The sequence below is a fragment of the Saccopteryx leptura genome, chromosome 13 (assembly GCF_036850995.1).
Source record: "Saccopteryx leptura isolate mSacLep1 chromosome 13, mSacLep1_pri_phased_curated, whole genome shotgun sequence".
Lineage (NCBI taxonomy): Eukaryota > Metazoa > Chordata > Mammalia > Chiroptera > Emballonuridae > Saccopteryx > Saccopteryx leptura.
In genome coordinates, this window is record NC_089515.1 from 25,499,781 (window position 1) to 25,515,851 (window position 16,071).

The window sequence follows — 16,071 nt, forward strand, 5'->3', positions numbered from 1 at the left end:
TATATTATACCTTTCTATTAAGTTTCAGTGCAGTATTATTCTCACAACACTGATAATTAAATTCTGTAGTGGAGATCAGTGTATTTCAGCCTTTCTTTTTTTTAAATGTTCTTGTTGTCTTCTCTCTTTTTTTTCTGGTTATTTATTTATTTGTTATTGATTTTAGAGAGAGGAAGGGGAAGAGAAGGAGACAGAAACATCAGTCTGTTTCTGTATGTGCCCCGACCAAGGATCAATCCAGTCATGACTACGTTTCAGGATGATGCGCCAATCAGCTGAGCCATCTAGCTGAGGCACCTTTCTTTTTTCTTTCAGTTACCATATTGGATACATACATCAACATTTTTGTGTGTGTGTGTGACAGAGACAGAGAGAGACAGAGAGAGGGACAGATAGGAACAGACAGACAGGAAGGGAGGGAGGTAGAAGCATCAATTCTTCGTTGCAATACCTTAGTTGTTCATTGATTGCTTTCTTTTTTATTTTTTTATTTTTATTTTTTATTTTATTTATTCATTTTTAGAGAGGAGAGAGAGAGGGAGAGAGAGAGACAGAGAGAGGAAAGACAGAGAGAGAGAAGGGGGGGAGGAGTTGGAAGCATCAACTCCCATATGTGCCTTGACCAGGCAAGCCCAGGGTTTTGAACCGGTGACCTCAGCATTTCCAGGTCAACGCTTTATCCACTGCGCCACCACAGGTCAGGCCGATTGCTTTCTCATATGTGCCTTGACCGGGAGGGGGGGGGGGGCTGCAGCAGACCAAGTGACCCCTTGCTCAAGCCAATGACCTTGGGGTCAAGCTGGTGAGCCTTGCTCAAACCTGATGAGCTTACATGCAAGCTGGTGACCTTGGGGTTTCAAACCTGGGTCTTCCATGTCCCAGTCTGATTCTCTATCCGCTCTGCCACCGCCTGGTCAGGCTCAGCATTTTAAAAAATAATTTATTTGTTTTTTTTTTGAGAGAGAGACAGGAATGGGGCGAGAGGGTGAGAAGCATCAATTCTTAGTTGCTTTCACTTTAGTTGTGCATTGTTTGCTTCCGAGGGAGGAAAGAGAGAATCAACTAATAGTTGCTTTCACTTTAGTTGTACATTGAGCTTCTCCTACATGTCTTGACCTGGGCCGTGCCAGTGCCCCCTTGCTCAAGCCAGTGACCCTGGGCTTTTTATGTCAGTGACCTTTGGGCTCAGGCTGGTGAGCTTTGGGATCGTGCAGACAATTCCCATACTCAAGCCAGTGACCCCATAGCTTACAATTCTGCACTCAGAGCCAGCAACCTCGGGTTTTTTTTTATTTGTTTGTTTCTTTATTATTATTATTATTTTTTTAGGTGAGAAGAGGGGAGATAGACTAGTGCATGCACACTGATGGGTACACCTGGCAATGCCCATCTGGGGCTGATGCTCAAATCAACTGAGCTATCCTCAGTGCCTGAGACCTATGCTGGGACTAACTAAGCCATCCTCAGCACCTGGGGCTGATGCTTGAACCAATCAAGTCATTGGCTACAGGAAGGGGAAGGGGAAGAGGAGGGAGAGAGAACCAGATGGTTACTTCTTTTATGTGTCCTGACTGGGAATTGAACCTAGGACATCCATATGCCCCACTGACGCTCTAGCCACTGAGCCACTACTAGAGTTGACCTTAGGGTTGTTTTTTAAAAAAAATTTAAATACTTATTTATTTATTTATTCATTTTAGAGAGAGAAAGAGAAAGAGAAAAGGGGGAGGAGCAGGAAGCATCAACTCCCATATGTGCATTGACCAGACAAATGCAGGGTTTTGAACCAGCGACCTCGGCATTCCAGGTCGAGGCTTTATCCACTGCACCACCATAGGTCAGGCTGACCTCTGGGTTTTTAACCAGTGACTTCAGTGTTCTGGGTTATCTACTGTACCACCACAGGTCAGGTGGTTATCCTTTTCTTTCTATCATGACATTTCTGTCCACTGGCAAATCAGAATGATGAAACTCAAGATATCCAGGCACTACAAATTTTTTTTTTTTTTTACAAGGACAGAGAGAGAGAGTCAGAGAGAGGGACAGACAGACAGGAATGGAGAGAGATGAGAAGCATCAATCATTAGTTTTTCGTTCGACACCTTAGTTGTTCATTGATTGCTTTCTCATATATGCCTTGACTGCGGGCCTTCAGCAGACCAAGTAACCCCTTGCTCGAGCCAGTGACCTTGGGTCCAAGCTGGTGAGCTTTTTGCTCAAGCCAGATGAGCCCACGCTCAAGCTGGCGACCTCAGGGTCTCGAACCTGGGTCCTCGGCATCCCAGTCTGACGCTCTATCCACTGCGCCACCGCCTGGTCAGGCAAATTTTTTTTTCTTTTTTTTTTTTTTCATTTTTCTGAAGCTGGAAACGGGGAGAGACAGTCAGACAGACTCCCGCATGCGCCCGACCGGGATCCACCCAGCACGCCCACCAGGGGGCGACGCTCTGCCCGCCAGGGGGCGATGCTCTGCCCATCCTGGGCGTGGCCATGTTGCGACCAGAGCCACTCTAGCGCCTGAGGCAGAGGCCACAGAGCCATCCCCAGCGCCCGGGCCATCTTTGCTCCAATGGAGCCCTGGCTGCGGGAGGGGAAGAGAGAGACAGAGAGGAAAGCAGGGCGGAGGGGTGGAGAAGCAAATGGGCGCTTCTCCTGTGTGCCCTGGCCGGGAATCGAACCCCGGTCCTCCGCACGCTAGGCCGACGCTCTACCGCTGAGCCAACCGGCTAGGGCTTTTTTTTTTTTTTGACAGAGTCAGAGAGAGGGACAGACAGGAAGGGAGAGAGATGAGAAGCATCAGTTCATCGTTGCAGCTCCTTAGTTGTACATTGATTGCTTTCTCATATGTGCATTGACTGGAGGGGAGGGGTGCTACAGTAGAGTGAGTAACTCCTTGCTCAAGCCAGCGACTTTGGGCTCAAGCCATTGACCTTGGGCTTCAAGCCAATGACCTTTGGGCTCAAGCCAGTGACCCGGTGCTCAAGCTGGTGAGCCCGTGCTCAAGCCGGATGAGCCTGTGCTCAAGGCAGCGACCTTGGAATTTCTAACCTGGGTCTTTCACGTCCCAGTTCCATCCTCTATCCACTGCACCACTGCTGGGTCAGGCTACAAAATTTATTTTTAAGGTCAATGAGTACTGTATTTCCCCATGTATAAGACGCACCCTTTCCCGAAAACTTTGGCATCTAAAAACTGGGTGCATCTTATACAGTGGTTGTGGCATTTCAAATGCCATATATGGAACTGAGGACGAGGTAAGATATAAAGACAGTGATTCGTCATCAGACACAGATGAGGACCAGCAAATGGATGGGAGTTTTGACAGTGATGAGTTGTATGAATTTTATGATGAATAAAACTTGAGTTCAATAACTTTATGTAATACATTTTTTCCAAATTCTGGCCCCCCAAATTAAAGTGCATCTTATACATGGGAACATCTTATACATGGGGAAATAACGGCATATACCCTTTCTCTTCACTCAGCTGGAACCTTTTGTTTCTCTGCAGATCCTTAGCTTTGTTTATGTGTAGGTTACTTTACTTCTGCTTTCCTCTCCCTTTTGAGAAATAGTATAGAAGAGTGGTAGCATAGTGGTTAAGAGCAGGGAGACTGTCTGGGTTTGAGTTCCTTTTCTCATTTAAACTGCTAAGTTTTTATTTTAAAACCACTTCATGATTTAGTTTTCTTATTGTAAAGTTTCTCTATCATAGGTTTTTTTTTTTTGGTTGTTTTTTTTTTTTTGTCAGAGAGAGGGATAGACAGGGACAGACCGACAGGAACGGAGAGAGATGAGAAGCTTCAATCATTAGTTTTTCGTTGCGCGTTGTAGCACTTTAGTTGTTCATTGATTGCTTTCTCATATGTGCCTTGACTGCGGGCCTTCAACAGACCTAGTAACCCTCTTGCTCAAGCCAGAGACCTTGGGCTCAAGCTGGTGAGCTTTTGCTCAAACCAGATAAGCCCACGCTCAAGCTGGCAACCTCGGGATCTTGAACCTGGGTCTTCTGCATCCCAGTCCGACGCTGTATCCACTGTGCCACCGCCTGGTCAGGCCTATCATAAGTTTGTTGAGATGATACAATGAATTAATGTATATAAAGTGTTTAGAAGAGTGCCTGGTACATAGTAAGTGCTAAATAAGTGTTAACTTTTTTTTAAAAAATTTTTCTTAAGTGAGAAGCGGGGTGGGGGGCAGAGAGACAGACTCCTGCATCCACCTGACCAGGATCCACCTGGCAGGCCCCCATGGAGTGATGCTCTGTCCATCTGGAACCATTGCTCTGTTGATTGGCAACTGAACTATTTTAGTGCCTGAGGCAAGGCCATGGAGCCATCCTTAGCACCCAAGGCCCACTTGCTCTAACCAAGCCATGCTGCAGGAGGAGAAGAGAGAGAGAGATAGAGATAGAAGGGAAAGGGGAAGGGATAGAGAAGCAGATGGTCACTTGTCCTGTGTGCCCTGACTGGGAATTGAACCTGGGACATCCACATGCCAGGCCGACGCTCTACCGCTGAGGCAACCAGCCAGGGTCCTTTCTTTCTTGTTCTTTTTTGTTCCCTTTTTTTTTTTTTTTTGTGAGAGAGAGAGGCAGAGAGAGAATGATAGGAAGGAGAGAAATGAGAAGCATCAATTTATAGTTGCAGTACTTAATTTATTCATTGATTGCTTTTTATATGTGCTTTGACAGGGATGGTGGTGGGGGCTCCCCCTGGGCCCGTGACCCTTGCTCAAGCCAGCAACCTCTGGGCTCAAGCCAGCAACCAGGGATCGTCATGATCCCACGCTCAAGTCAGCAATCCTGCACTCAAGTTGGCAATCCTGCACTTAAGCGGGTGAGCTTGTGCTCGAGCCAGCGACCTCAGGGTTTTGAACCTGAATCCTCAGTGTCCTGGGTCAATGCTATCCACTGTGCTACTGCCTGGTCAGGCAAATTTTTATATGTATTGATGAACTCATACATTTTTTTTTAATATTGAGTACTAGTTTATATAATGTACAGTATACAACTCAATGTTTTTACATTTGTGACCTCCACTCAGATGAAGATAGAGCACATTTTGGACACCTCAGAAGGCTTTACTTGTGTTTCTTCCCACCCATCTCCCCACCAAGGGTAAACCACTATTCTGACCTCTGTTACTATACATTAATTAATTTTGCCTTTTTTGAACTTCATATAGATGGTATCATCAGTTTGTACTCTTTCAGATGTTTTTTCATTCAACATTTGTGAAACTTATCAATATTGTTTTAATAATTTGTTCTTTTATATTTCTGTGTAGGTTTCTATATAACTTCTTTTTTTGTTTTGAGAGAGAGAGTGTGAGAGACTGGAAGGAAGAGAGGGGGTGAAAAGTTAACTCATAGTTGCTTTCACTTTAGTGGTGCATTGATTGCTTCTTGTATATGCTTTGACTGTGGCCAAGCCATGTCCCCTTGCTCAAGCCAGCAACTTTGGGTTTTTCATGCCATCAACCTTTGGGCTCATGCTGGTGAGCTTTGGAATTGTGTGGACATTCCCTGCTCAAGCCAGTGACCTTGTGCTGATGAGCCCACACTCAGAGCTGAGTGACCTCAGGGCTTCAAACCAGAGATCTCAGCATTCCAGGTCAACGCTTTATCCACTGCACCATCACTGGTCAGGCTGATTTCTCTTTATACCTTAAAAAAAACTCACAGAAACACAAAATACCCACTACAACAAACATGACAAAGGCATTTCAAAAGGGACTGTTTAATACTTAGTCTAAATACTCTGCCATTTCTGTTTCTCAAACATGCCAAGTCTTTTCAAATCTTGGAGCCTTTGCACTTGTCATTCCTTCTGGAACACTTTTCACAAGATTTTCACATGGCTGTTTCTTTCCTGTTATTCTGATCTCAGCCCATGTATCACTTCTTAAAGAAGTGACTTTTCTTTTTTTCTTTGTGAGAAGAGGGGAGGCAGAGAGACAGACTCTTGCATGTGCCCTGGCAGGAATCCACCCAACAACCCTCATCTAGGGCCGATGCTCGAATCAACCAAGTTATGTTTAGCACCTGACGCTGATGCTCAGACCAAGCTCGGACCAACTGAGCATCCTCCCCTGAGGAAAAGGAGGAGGTGAAGGAGGGGGAGAGAAGCAAATGACCACTTCTGTGAGCCGACTGGAAATTGAACCGGGAATGTTCATAAGCCAGGTCAACACTTTATGCGCTGAGCCGACCGGCCAGGGCAAAGAAAGATATTTTAATCTCCCTATTAATGTAATCCCCCCTAGACAATTTGTCTTTGAGGTACTTATATTCCTGTCTCAACTTGTTTGTTGTCTTTCTCCCTTCTACTGAATGAAAACTCTATGAGCGTAGGGATCTTACCTGTCTTGTTCACTGCTGTATTCTTTTTTTTTTTTTTTTCATTTTTCTGAAGCTGGAAACAGGGAGAGACAGTCAGACAGACTCCCGCATGCGCCCGACCGGGATCCACCCGGCACGCCCACCAGGGGCGATGCTCTGCCCACCAGGGGGCGATGCTCTGCCCATCCTGGGCGTCGCCATGTTGCGACCAGAGCCACTCTAGCGCCTGGGGCAGAGGCCACAGAGCCATCCCCAGCGCCCGGGCCATCTTTGCTCCAATGGAGCCTTGGCTGCGGGAGGGGACGAGAGAGACAGAGAGGAAAGCGCGGTGGAGGGGTGGAGAAGCAAATGGGCGCTTCTCCTGTGTGCCCTGGCCGGGAATCGAACCCGGGTCCTCCGCACGCTAGGCCGACGCTCTACCGCTGAGCCAACCGGCCAGGGCCACTGCTGTATTCTTAATGGTTGACAATAAATATTTGTTGAAGGGAACACCTGATTTTTTTTTGGTTTGTTTGTTTTGTTTTTAGCGAGAGAGACACACAGAGAGAGACAGAGGGACAGACAGGCAGGAAGGGAGAGAGTTGAGAAGCATAAATTCTTCCTTGTGGCACCTTAGTTGTTCAATGATTGCTTTCTCATATGTGCCTTGACTTGGGGGGGGCGCTCCAGCAGAGCAAGTGACCCCTTGTTCAAGCCAGTGACCTTGGGCTCAAGCCAGCCATCATGGGGTCATGCCTACAATCCCATGCTCAAGCCTGCAACCCCGTTCTCAAACTGGCGACCTTGGGGTTTCGAACCTGGGTCATCTGCACCCCAATCTGACGCTCTAGCCCAGGGATCGGGAACCTATGGCTTGCAAGCCAGATATGGCTCTTTTGATGGCTGCATCAGGCTCGCAGACAAATCTTTAATAAGAAAAAAATAATGTTAAAAATATAAAACATTCTCACGTATTACAATCCATTCATTGCCTACTGCTCATGTTCATGGTTGCGGGTGGCTGGAGCCAATGACAGCTGTCCTCCGGGACAACACCAAATTTTTATTGGATAATGCCTAACGTACACGGATCATTGTATGGCTCTCATGGAATTACATTTTAAAATATGTGGCGTTTATGGCTCTCTCAGCCAAAAAGGTTCCCGACCCCTGCTCTAGCCACTGTGCCACCCCCTGGTCAGGCAGAATACCTGATTTGTGCATGGTTTTTTGTATCTAGATGATGGGCACATTTATTTTTATTCATTTTCTCTTCTTTCTACTTACTTTGACTTTTCCCTTTCCTCTCCTTTTTTTTACATACTGGATGAAATACAGTGTGTCCGTAAAGTCATGGTGCACTTTTGACCGGTCACAGGAAAGCAACAAAAGACGATAGAAATGTGAAATCTGCACCAAATAAAAGGAAAACTCTCCCAGTTTCATACCTATTCAGTGCAGTTTGATGTAGGCTCACGCACAGATTTTTTAGGGCTTCTTAGGTAGCTATCTTGTATATCCTCTACAGACTCGTCACTGACTGATGGCCTACCAGAATGGGGTTTCTCCACCAAACTGCTGGTTTCCTTCAACTGCTTATCCCACTGAGTAATGTTATTCCTATGTGGTGATGCTTCGTTATAAATGCGCCGATATTCATGTTGCACTTTGGTCACTGATTCGAATTTAGCGAGCCATAGAACACACTGAACTTTCCTCTGTACCGTCCACATCTCGGCTGGCATGGCCATGGGCTGCTCCTCTGTATACACGGTGTTACGTCATCATCTGCATATGCGCACATGCTGCCACATCATCCTACAGAAACTGGGAGGATTTTCCTTTTATTTGGTGCAGATTGGCCTGACCTGTGGTGGCGCAGTGGATAAAGCGTCGACCTGGAAATGCTGAGGTCGCCGGTTCGAAACCCTGGGCTTGCCTGGTCAAGGCACATATGGGAGTTGATGCTTCTAGCTCCTCCCCCTTCTCTCTCTCCTTTCTCTCCCTCCCTGTCTCTCTCTTTCCCTCTCTCTCTCCTCTCTAAAAATGAATAAATAAAAATTAAAAAAAAAAAAAAAGAAGCAATATGGAAATATCTTAAATAACAGTTTAAAATATTTGGTGCAGATTTCACATTTCTATCGTCTTTTGTTGCTTTCCTGTGACCAGTCAAAGCGCACCATGACATTACACACACTGTATTTTAGGATGTTTACCTCAGTATCTACCTACAGGAGTGTTTTGGAGCCTCTCTAACAGTGAAAAGAGGATGATACTTGCTACAGTCTGTTATAAGTGTGAATCTAGAACCCCAAAACATTAAATTTGGAATCCTATCGGAGAGAGCTGTTCCATGTATTTTGCCCTAGCTTAATTGAGTTACAGTTGATATAATTTCAAGATGTACAACTGGATAATCTGATATACTTTGATATATAATGTTGTGAAATGATTGCTGCAATATAATTAGTTCATGTATCCATCACCTCACTTAGTTACTTTTTTTTTTTTTTTTTTACAGAGACTGAGGTAGAGTCAGAGAGAGGGATAGATAGGGACAGACAGACAGGAATGGCGAGAGAGATGAGAAGCATCAATCATCAGTTTTTCGTTGCAACACCTTAGTTGTTCATTGATTGCTTTCCCATATGTGCTTTGACAGCGGGCCTTCAGCAGACTGAGTAACCCCTTGCTTGAGCCAGCCACCTTGTGACCAAGCTGGTGAGCTTTTGCTCAAACCAGATGAGCCCGCGCTCAAGCTGGAGACCTCAGGGTCTCGAACCTGGGTCTTCCACATCCAAGTCCGACGCTCTGTCCACTGTGCCACTGCCCGGTCAGGCTTAGTTACCTTTTTTATTTGTGGCGAGAACATTTAAGATCTACTCTCTTAGCAACTTTTAAGTACTGTATTTCCCCATGTATAAGATGCTCCCATGTATAAGACACTCCTTAATTTTGGGGCCCAAAACTTGAAGAAAAAATTACATAAAGTGGCCCTGGCCGGTTGGCTCAGTGGTAGATCGTGGCCTGGTGTGCGGGGGACCCGGGTTCGATTCCCGGCCAGGGCACATAGGAGAAGCACCCATTTGCTTCTCCACCCGCCCCCCCTCCTTTCTCTCTGTCTCTCTCTTCCGCTCCCACAGCCAAGGTTCCATTGGAGCAAAGATGGCCTGGGCGCTGGGGATGGCTCCTTGGCCTCTGCTCCAGGCGCTAAAGTGGCTCTGGTCGCGGCAGAGCGACGCCCGGGAGGGGCAGAGCATCGCCCCCTGGTGGGCAGAGCTTCGCCCCTGTGCCGGGTGGATCCCGGTCGGGTGCATGCGGGAGTCTGTCTGACTGTTTCTCCCCGTTTTCAGCTTCAGAAAAATACAAAAAAAAAAAAAAAAATTACATAAAGTTATTGAACTCAAGTTTTATTCATCGTAAAGTTCATACAACTCCTCATCTGCACGAAAAAGCGGGAAATGCAAGTAAAAAAATCTACGACCACTGTATAAGATCAAAAGAATTGCATTGCTTTTGATTTATTTTAATAGGATCCTCTTGATTTCTAATTTGTTTTCTCCCCTATAAGGACATCTTATGGACCCCAAAATTTTTGAAAAAGGGCACATCTTATACATGGGGAAAAATGGTATACAATATAGTATGTTAATTTAGTCATCCTGCTGTACATTAGATCTCCAGAATTTATTCATCTTATAATTGGTCTTTGATCAATATCTCCCCATTTTCCCCACTCCCTAGCCCTTGGCAACCTGGCGAGCCTGTGCTCAAGCTGGCAACCTCAGGGTTTCAAGTCTGGGCCCTCAGTGTCCCAGGCTGATGCTCTCTCCACTGTGCTACTGCTTGGTCAGGCATAAGATTTTATTGATTTTAGAGAGTGGAGAAAGGGGTGGGGGGGAGGAGTGTGTGCCTTTACTGGGCAAGCCCAGGGTTTCAAACTGCAACCTCAGTATTCCAGGCTGACGCTTTATCCACTGCGCCACCTCAGGCTAGGCTTTTTTTTTTTTATTTTTTTTTATTTTTTAGGCTAGGCTATTTTTAGTATTTTGAAGAACCTCCATACTGTTTTCCATAGTGACTGTACCAATTTACATTCCCATCAGCTGTACACAAGGGTTTGCTTTTCTGCATATTCTTGCCATGGCTTCTTTTTACATGTTGGTGAATTGAAGTCCAGAGAGGGAAAGAAAACTTAAGGTTATAGAATGAATAAAAGGGTGGGGACTAAAACTCAAGACTTGATAGATTAACTATGGCAACTCTTTTGAAGTTACAGTGGATTTCTTTTTAAAAATTATTTTATTTATTTATTTTTAGAGAGAGGAAGGGGTAGAGAGAGAGAGAAATAGTGATTTGTTGTTTCATTTATTTATGCATTCATTCATTGATTCTTGTATGTGCCCTGACTGAGGATCAAACCCACAATCTTGGTGTGTGTGTATGACACTCTTAGCAACTGAGCTACCCAATCTGGGCTAGAGTGAATTTGTAATAAATTTAAAAAAAAATTTTTTTTTAATTTCTTTTTTCTTTTTTTTTTAAGTGAGAGGAAGGGAGATAGTGAGACAGACTCTTGCATATGCCCCCCACCAGGAACCTCCCAGCAGCCCCTGTCTGGGGCCCATGATTGAATGAACTGAGCTATTTTTAGCACCTGAGGCTCACATGCTTGGACCTACCAAGTTATCCTCAGTGCCTGGGGCTGACACTCAAACCAGTGGAGCCACTGGCTGCAGGAGGGGAAGATGGAGAGAAAGGGGAGAGGGCTGGGGAGAGAAGCAGATGGTTGCTTCTCCTGTGTGTCCTGACCAGGGATTGAACCCAGGACATCCATACACCGGGCTGAATGAAGCTCTATCCACTTAGCAAACTGGCCAGAGCCCATTTTATTTTTAAAAAGATTTTATTTATTGATTTTGGACAGAGAGAGAGAAAGAGAGAGAAAGGCAGAGAGGGGAGGAGCGGAAAGAATCAAGTTGTAGTTGCTTTTCATATGTGCCTTGACCTGGCAAGCCCATGGTTTCCAAGCAGCAATCTTGACACTCCAGGCCGACACTTTATCCACAGCACCACCACAGGTCAGGCAAATAATTTTTTTTTTTTTTTTTACAGAGTCAGAGAGAGGGATAGAGAGGGACAGACAGACAGACAGGAACGGAGAGAGATGAGGAGCATCAATCATCAGTTTTTCGTTGCGACACCTTAGTTCATTGATTGCTTTGGGGGAGTTTGAAGCTATTGCTAAGTTTAATGGTAAATTATATTAATATTTAAAAGTTGCCTGATTCTCTTTTATACTTTGCCTAGTGTATCTTATTTCTGAAAAATAGTATTAAGCCGCCTGACCACGGGGTGGCACAGTGGATAGAGCGTCAGACTGGGATGCAGGGGATCCAGGTTTGAGACCCCAAGGTCGCCAGCTTGAGCACGGGCTCATCTGGCTTGAGCAAAAAGCTCATCAGCTTGACCCAAGGTCACTGGCTCGAGCAAGGGGTTACTCGGTCTGCTGAAGCCCCATGGTCAAGGCACATATGAGAAAGCAATCAATGAACAACTGAGGTGTCGCAACAAAAAACTGATGATTGATGCTTCTCATCTCTCTCTGTTCCTGTCTGTCTGTCCCTATCTATCACTCTCTGTGTCCCTGTTAAAAAGAAAAAAAAAAGAAAAACAGTAGTAAGCCTACTATGACATTTCTGTGGGATTACTGTAGCTTTGTTGTATTTGCTTCTTCATCACAAGGATTTAAAAGCCGTGATCAACAGAGGTTATAGTCACAGAATGCTTCTTTCCCTTCTTCGTGGTCCCATACCGTTTTCTCTGTTCTTTTACTCTATTTCTCAAGATTTGCCTTGTGCTATGGTGTTATTATGTGTCTGTCTCTGCCAACAGGTAGTAAGCTCCCAGGGGATTGGGTCTGGAGTTTGCTCTTTGTAACCCTGTAAGTGCCTAAACTAGTGCTTTATAATATTTAGGTGTTCCTTATATGTTTATGGTATTTCAGTGATGAGAGAATCATTAGATGACATAACTAATCCAGTCCTATTGTTTTACTTGTAAAGAGAAACTGAGAAGTAAAGACTTACTCTGTCATTTGGTTGGCTGGGAGACCTGTGTTCTAGTCTTGGTTCTGCTGGTTGGTTGATGTATTCTGCCTCAGCTGGTACTTACTCTCTCTGCAACAGTGGAGGGTTGTAAACGAGGAAAAAAGCACTGGGAGTATGTAAATAGATGGTGCTCATATTCTCAGGTGCTGCAATTTACTGTTCTACTAGTCAGATAGTTTACTTTCAAATGTAGGCGCACACGCTTAATTTCTGAGACTCCCCTCCAAAATAACTTCTCTAAGAGTTCTGCATTTCTCCCAGTCCACCACCCCTCGATTACCCTTCTTTGCTGTGTTTCATGGATAGAAGTACTGGCAGAGGAGGAAGACTTCATCTTGTCTGTTTCCAGTCACATTTTTAAGAGCTTGGGTGGTAAATTCCAGTTGCCTGTGATGATGACAGAGAGTAATGAATTGAGGCCCTTGGTTGAATTTTCCCCCTGCTCCAAATGGAAGGAGAGTGATAAAAAGAATTTCATTTCTTAGGAAATTTGGTACTTTAGAACGGAATTGTTTTTCCCTTCTCTCCTGTCCCCTTTTGCTTATTAGAAAGTATTGATTCTGAAATAGAGAAAGTGAGTTTATTAGATTTGGAGTAAACATTGATTAGCTGTAACCCAATTATAAATCCTCAGAGATGGGTGTTTGTAAACATGTGCTTTTCACATCCAGGAACTCATGGTTCCTGCTATTCCTGCTAATCAACTGGTTGAAGCGGAGTCCATGAGAGATCTATACCCACTAAGCCTAGAATTGCATTGCTTTTGATTTATTTTAATAGGATCCTCTTGATTTCCAATTTGTTTTCTCCCTTATAAGGGCATCTTCTTCTTGACAGCCTATTTAAAAGACACAGGAATGTTTTGAACAGAGGCTGTCTTTCATGTTTTAAGGCAGAGCCATGATCAGTAGAGCATAAATTGCCCACAAGAATCTTCTCTTTGTTGTTATTTTTCTCTTCAGTTTTCTCTGGATTGTAATGGAGTTTGAGGGCTTAGTGTGGCCTCAATAAAGATAGATCTTACTAAAACTTAAGGTCAGCTCTAGTACCCATGTCCCCCATTGCAAAATTAATCAGTGACGAGTATACACTGCATTTACCATGAACCATAAGCTTGTAGAAAAAGTATAAAATGTATTCCCTTTGCTAAAGATATCTAATATCTAGTTGGGGAAATTGTCTTTTTTTTCTTTTTTTGTTTATTTATTTATTTTTTAACAGGGACAGAGAGAGAGAAAGAGGGATAGATAGGGATAGACAGACAGGAACGAAGAGAGATTAGAAGCATCAATCATCAGTTTTTTGTTGAGACACCTTAGTTGTTCACTGATTGCTTTCTCATATGTGCCTTGACTGCAGGCCTTCAGCTGACCGAGTAACCCCTTGCTCGAGCCAGCCACCTTGGGTCCAAGCTGGTGAGTTTTTTGCTCAAACCAGATGAGCCTGCGCTCAAGCTGGCAACCTCGTGGTCTGGAACCTGGGTCGTCTGCATCCTACTCCGATGCCTGGTCAGGCGAAATTTTCTCTTTTGTTCAAAGGAGAGTCTCCTTGTTGGCTTTATGTATTAGAGAAAGATAATATCCAAGAGATAGTCTTTTATGCTATTTTGTGCATCTGTTCTTTAAACAAAAGTTTTATTTTTAAAAAAAATTAAAAAAATTTTTTTAAAGATTTTATTTGTTGATATTTAGACAGAGGAGAGAGAGAGAGAGAGAAAGAAAAGAAAGGGAGTAGAGGAGGAGTGGGAGTGTTGCTTATCATATGTGCCTTGAGTGGGCAAGTCCAGGGCTTCAAACCAATAACCTCAGCATTCCAGGTTGATGCTTTATCCACTGCACCACCACAGATAAGGCAAAATTTTTATTTTGATTTAAAAGATAGTGCATATTTTCCAAAAGTCATTGAACAAAATTAATTTTATTCTATTGCTTTGGGTTCGTCTGGAAGTAAATATCAGGCTCCTTGCTAACACCCCATACTTGTCATTGGTTTTATAACTAGAGCCCCTAGAATTTAAGAAAGAGATAGGAATTTGGTCTCTTCCAGATGGAAAGAATCTGAGAAGTGAGGGGAATATGTGCAGACCCACAGTAGAGACCTGTGGGATTTCAAACTCTCACTTAAAAAAATTGAGAATTCCTTGCCCTGGCCAGATAGCTCAGTTGGTTGGAGCATAGTCCTGAAGTGTAGAGGTTGCCAGTTCGATCTGGGTCAGGCATGTACAGGAGCAGATCGATGTTCCAGTCTCTCTCTCTCTTCTTCTCTCTCTCTCTCTAAAATCAATATAATAAATTTTTTTTTAATTGAGAATTCCTTTAAGTAAGATGGGGATTTGGGCATGATTCATGGAACTGTTTTTATATAGAATTGAAAAATACATTGAGATTTGATCTGCAATAGTGGTGTTTTGTTTTTGTTTTTTTTGTATGTGTGTGTGTGTGGTAGCGACAGAGAGATAGATAGGGACAGACAGACAGGAAGGGAGAGAGATGAGAAGCACCAATTCTTCATTGAAGCTTCTTAGTTGTTCATTGACTGCTTTCTCATATGTGCCTTGACGGGGGCTATAGCAGAGCAAGTGACCCCTTGCTCAAGTCAGCCACCTTGGACTCACGCCTTTGACTTTAGGCTTCAAGCCAGCTACCTTTGGGCACAAGCCAGTGACGATGGGGTCATGTCTATGATGCATGCCATGCTCAAGCCAGGGTCATGTCTATGATCCCATGCTCAAGCAAGCGGCCCCATGCTCAAGCTGGTGAACCTGTGCTCAAGCTGGTGACCTCGGGATTTCAAACCTGGGTCCTCTGCATCCCAGTTTGACGATCTATCCACTGTGCCACTGCCTGGTCAGGCTGCTGAAGCGTTACATATACATGCATAAATACACTATATGCACATACATACACACACACATATATATAATTAAGTTTAAAAGGAGTATATTGTTCAGTTACAGTATTTTGAAATTAAGTTTAATTTTTGGCCTTTAACTGGACTTTTCTTCCTTAGGTCTCTTTCCAGAAGAATTTTTGAAGACAGTCAAGTGCATTGTGATTTATGAGGCAGTAGTGAAGGCCAAGTACTTTGCAGTGACGAGAACCTTCTTACTTTGGGGAAACCAATGGAGCACATCAGTCTGCAGCACACTTCCTGTCTTAATGGCCCTAAGCTCAATCAATACTTGAAATTTAACTTCACCATCATTCTGGGGGAGTGTGTGCTTTGCAGCCTTCCTTCCATCAACCTCAAGTATAAGGCCAGATTTATTACAGATGGAGCTTGTTACACTCTTCTGCTTGGTTTTGGATCTACTTTAAGCCTTGTCCACTGACAATTTTGTTTTGTTTTTTTGTGACAGAACCAGAGAGACAGAGAGAGGGACAGAGGACAGATAGGGACAGACAGACCAGAAGGGAGGGAGATGAGAAGCATCAATTCTTCATTATGGCACATTAGTTTCTCATTGATTTGCTTTCTCATATGCCTTGACTTGGGGTCTACAGCAGACCAAGTGACCCCTTGCTCAAGCTGGTGACGTTGGGGTTTCGAACCTGGGTCCTCCATGTCCCAGTCCGACGCTCTCCACTGCACCACCACCTGGTTAGGCTGACATGTTTGTTTTTTTTAAAATATTTTATTTT

At 44.2% G+C, this 16,071-nt stretch overlaps 1 protein-coding gene across 4 annotated transcripts in view; it reads left to right on the plus strand.

The window, feature by feature from the left end:
• The window catches only part of ARMH3 (armadillo like helical domain containing 3), a 304,301-nt gene that overhangs the window by 75,781 nt on the left and 212,449 nt on the right, over nt 1-16,071 (plus strand). Inside the window, exon 2 of one of the 4 annotated variants that reach the window (XM_066355939.1) lies at nt 13,790-13,845. The exons of 2 other annotated variants lie outside the window; for them this stretch is intronic. The gene's annotated coding sequence lies outside the window, so the exon portion shown is untranslated. Of the gene's footprint in view, nt 1-13,789; nt 13,846-15,923; nt 16,031-16,071 lie in introns of those variants that run through there. One more of the 4 variants, XM_066355940.1, reaches the window with a different exon arrangement.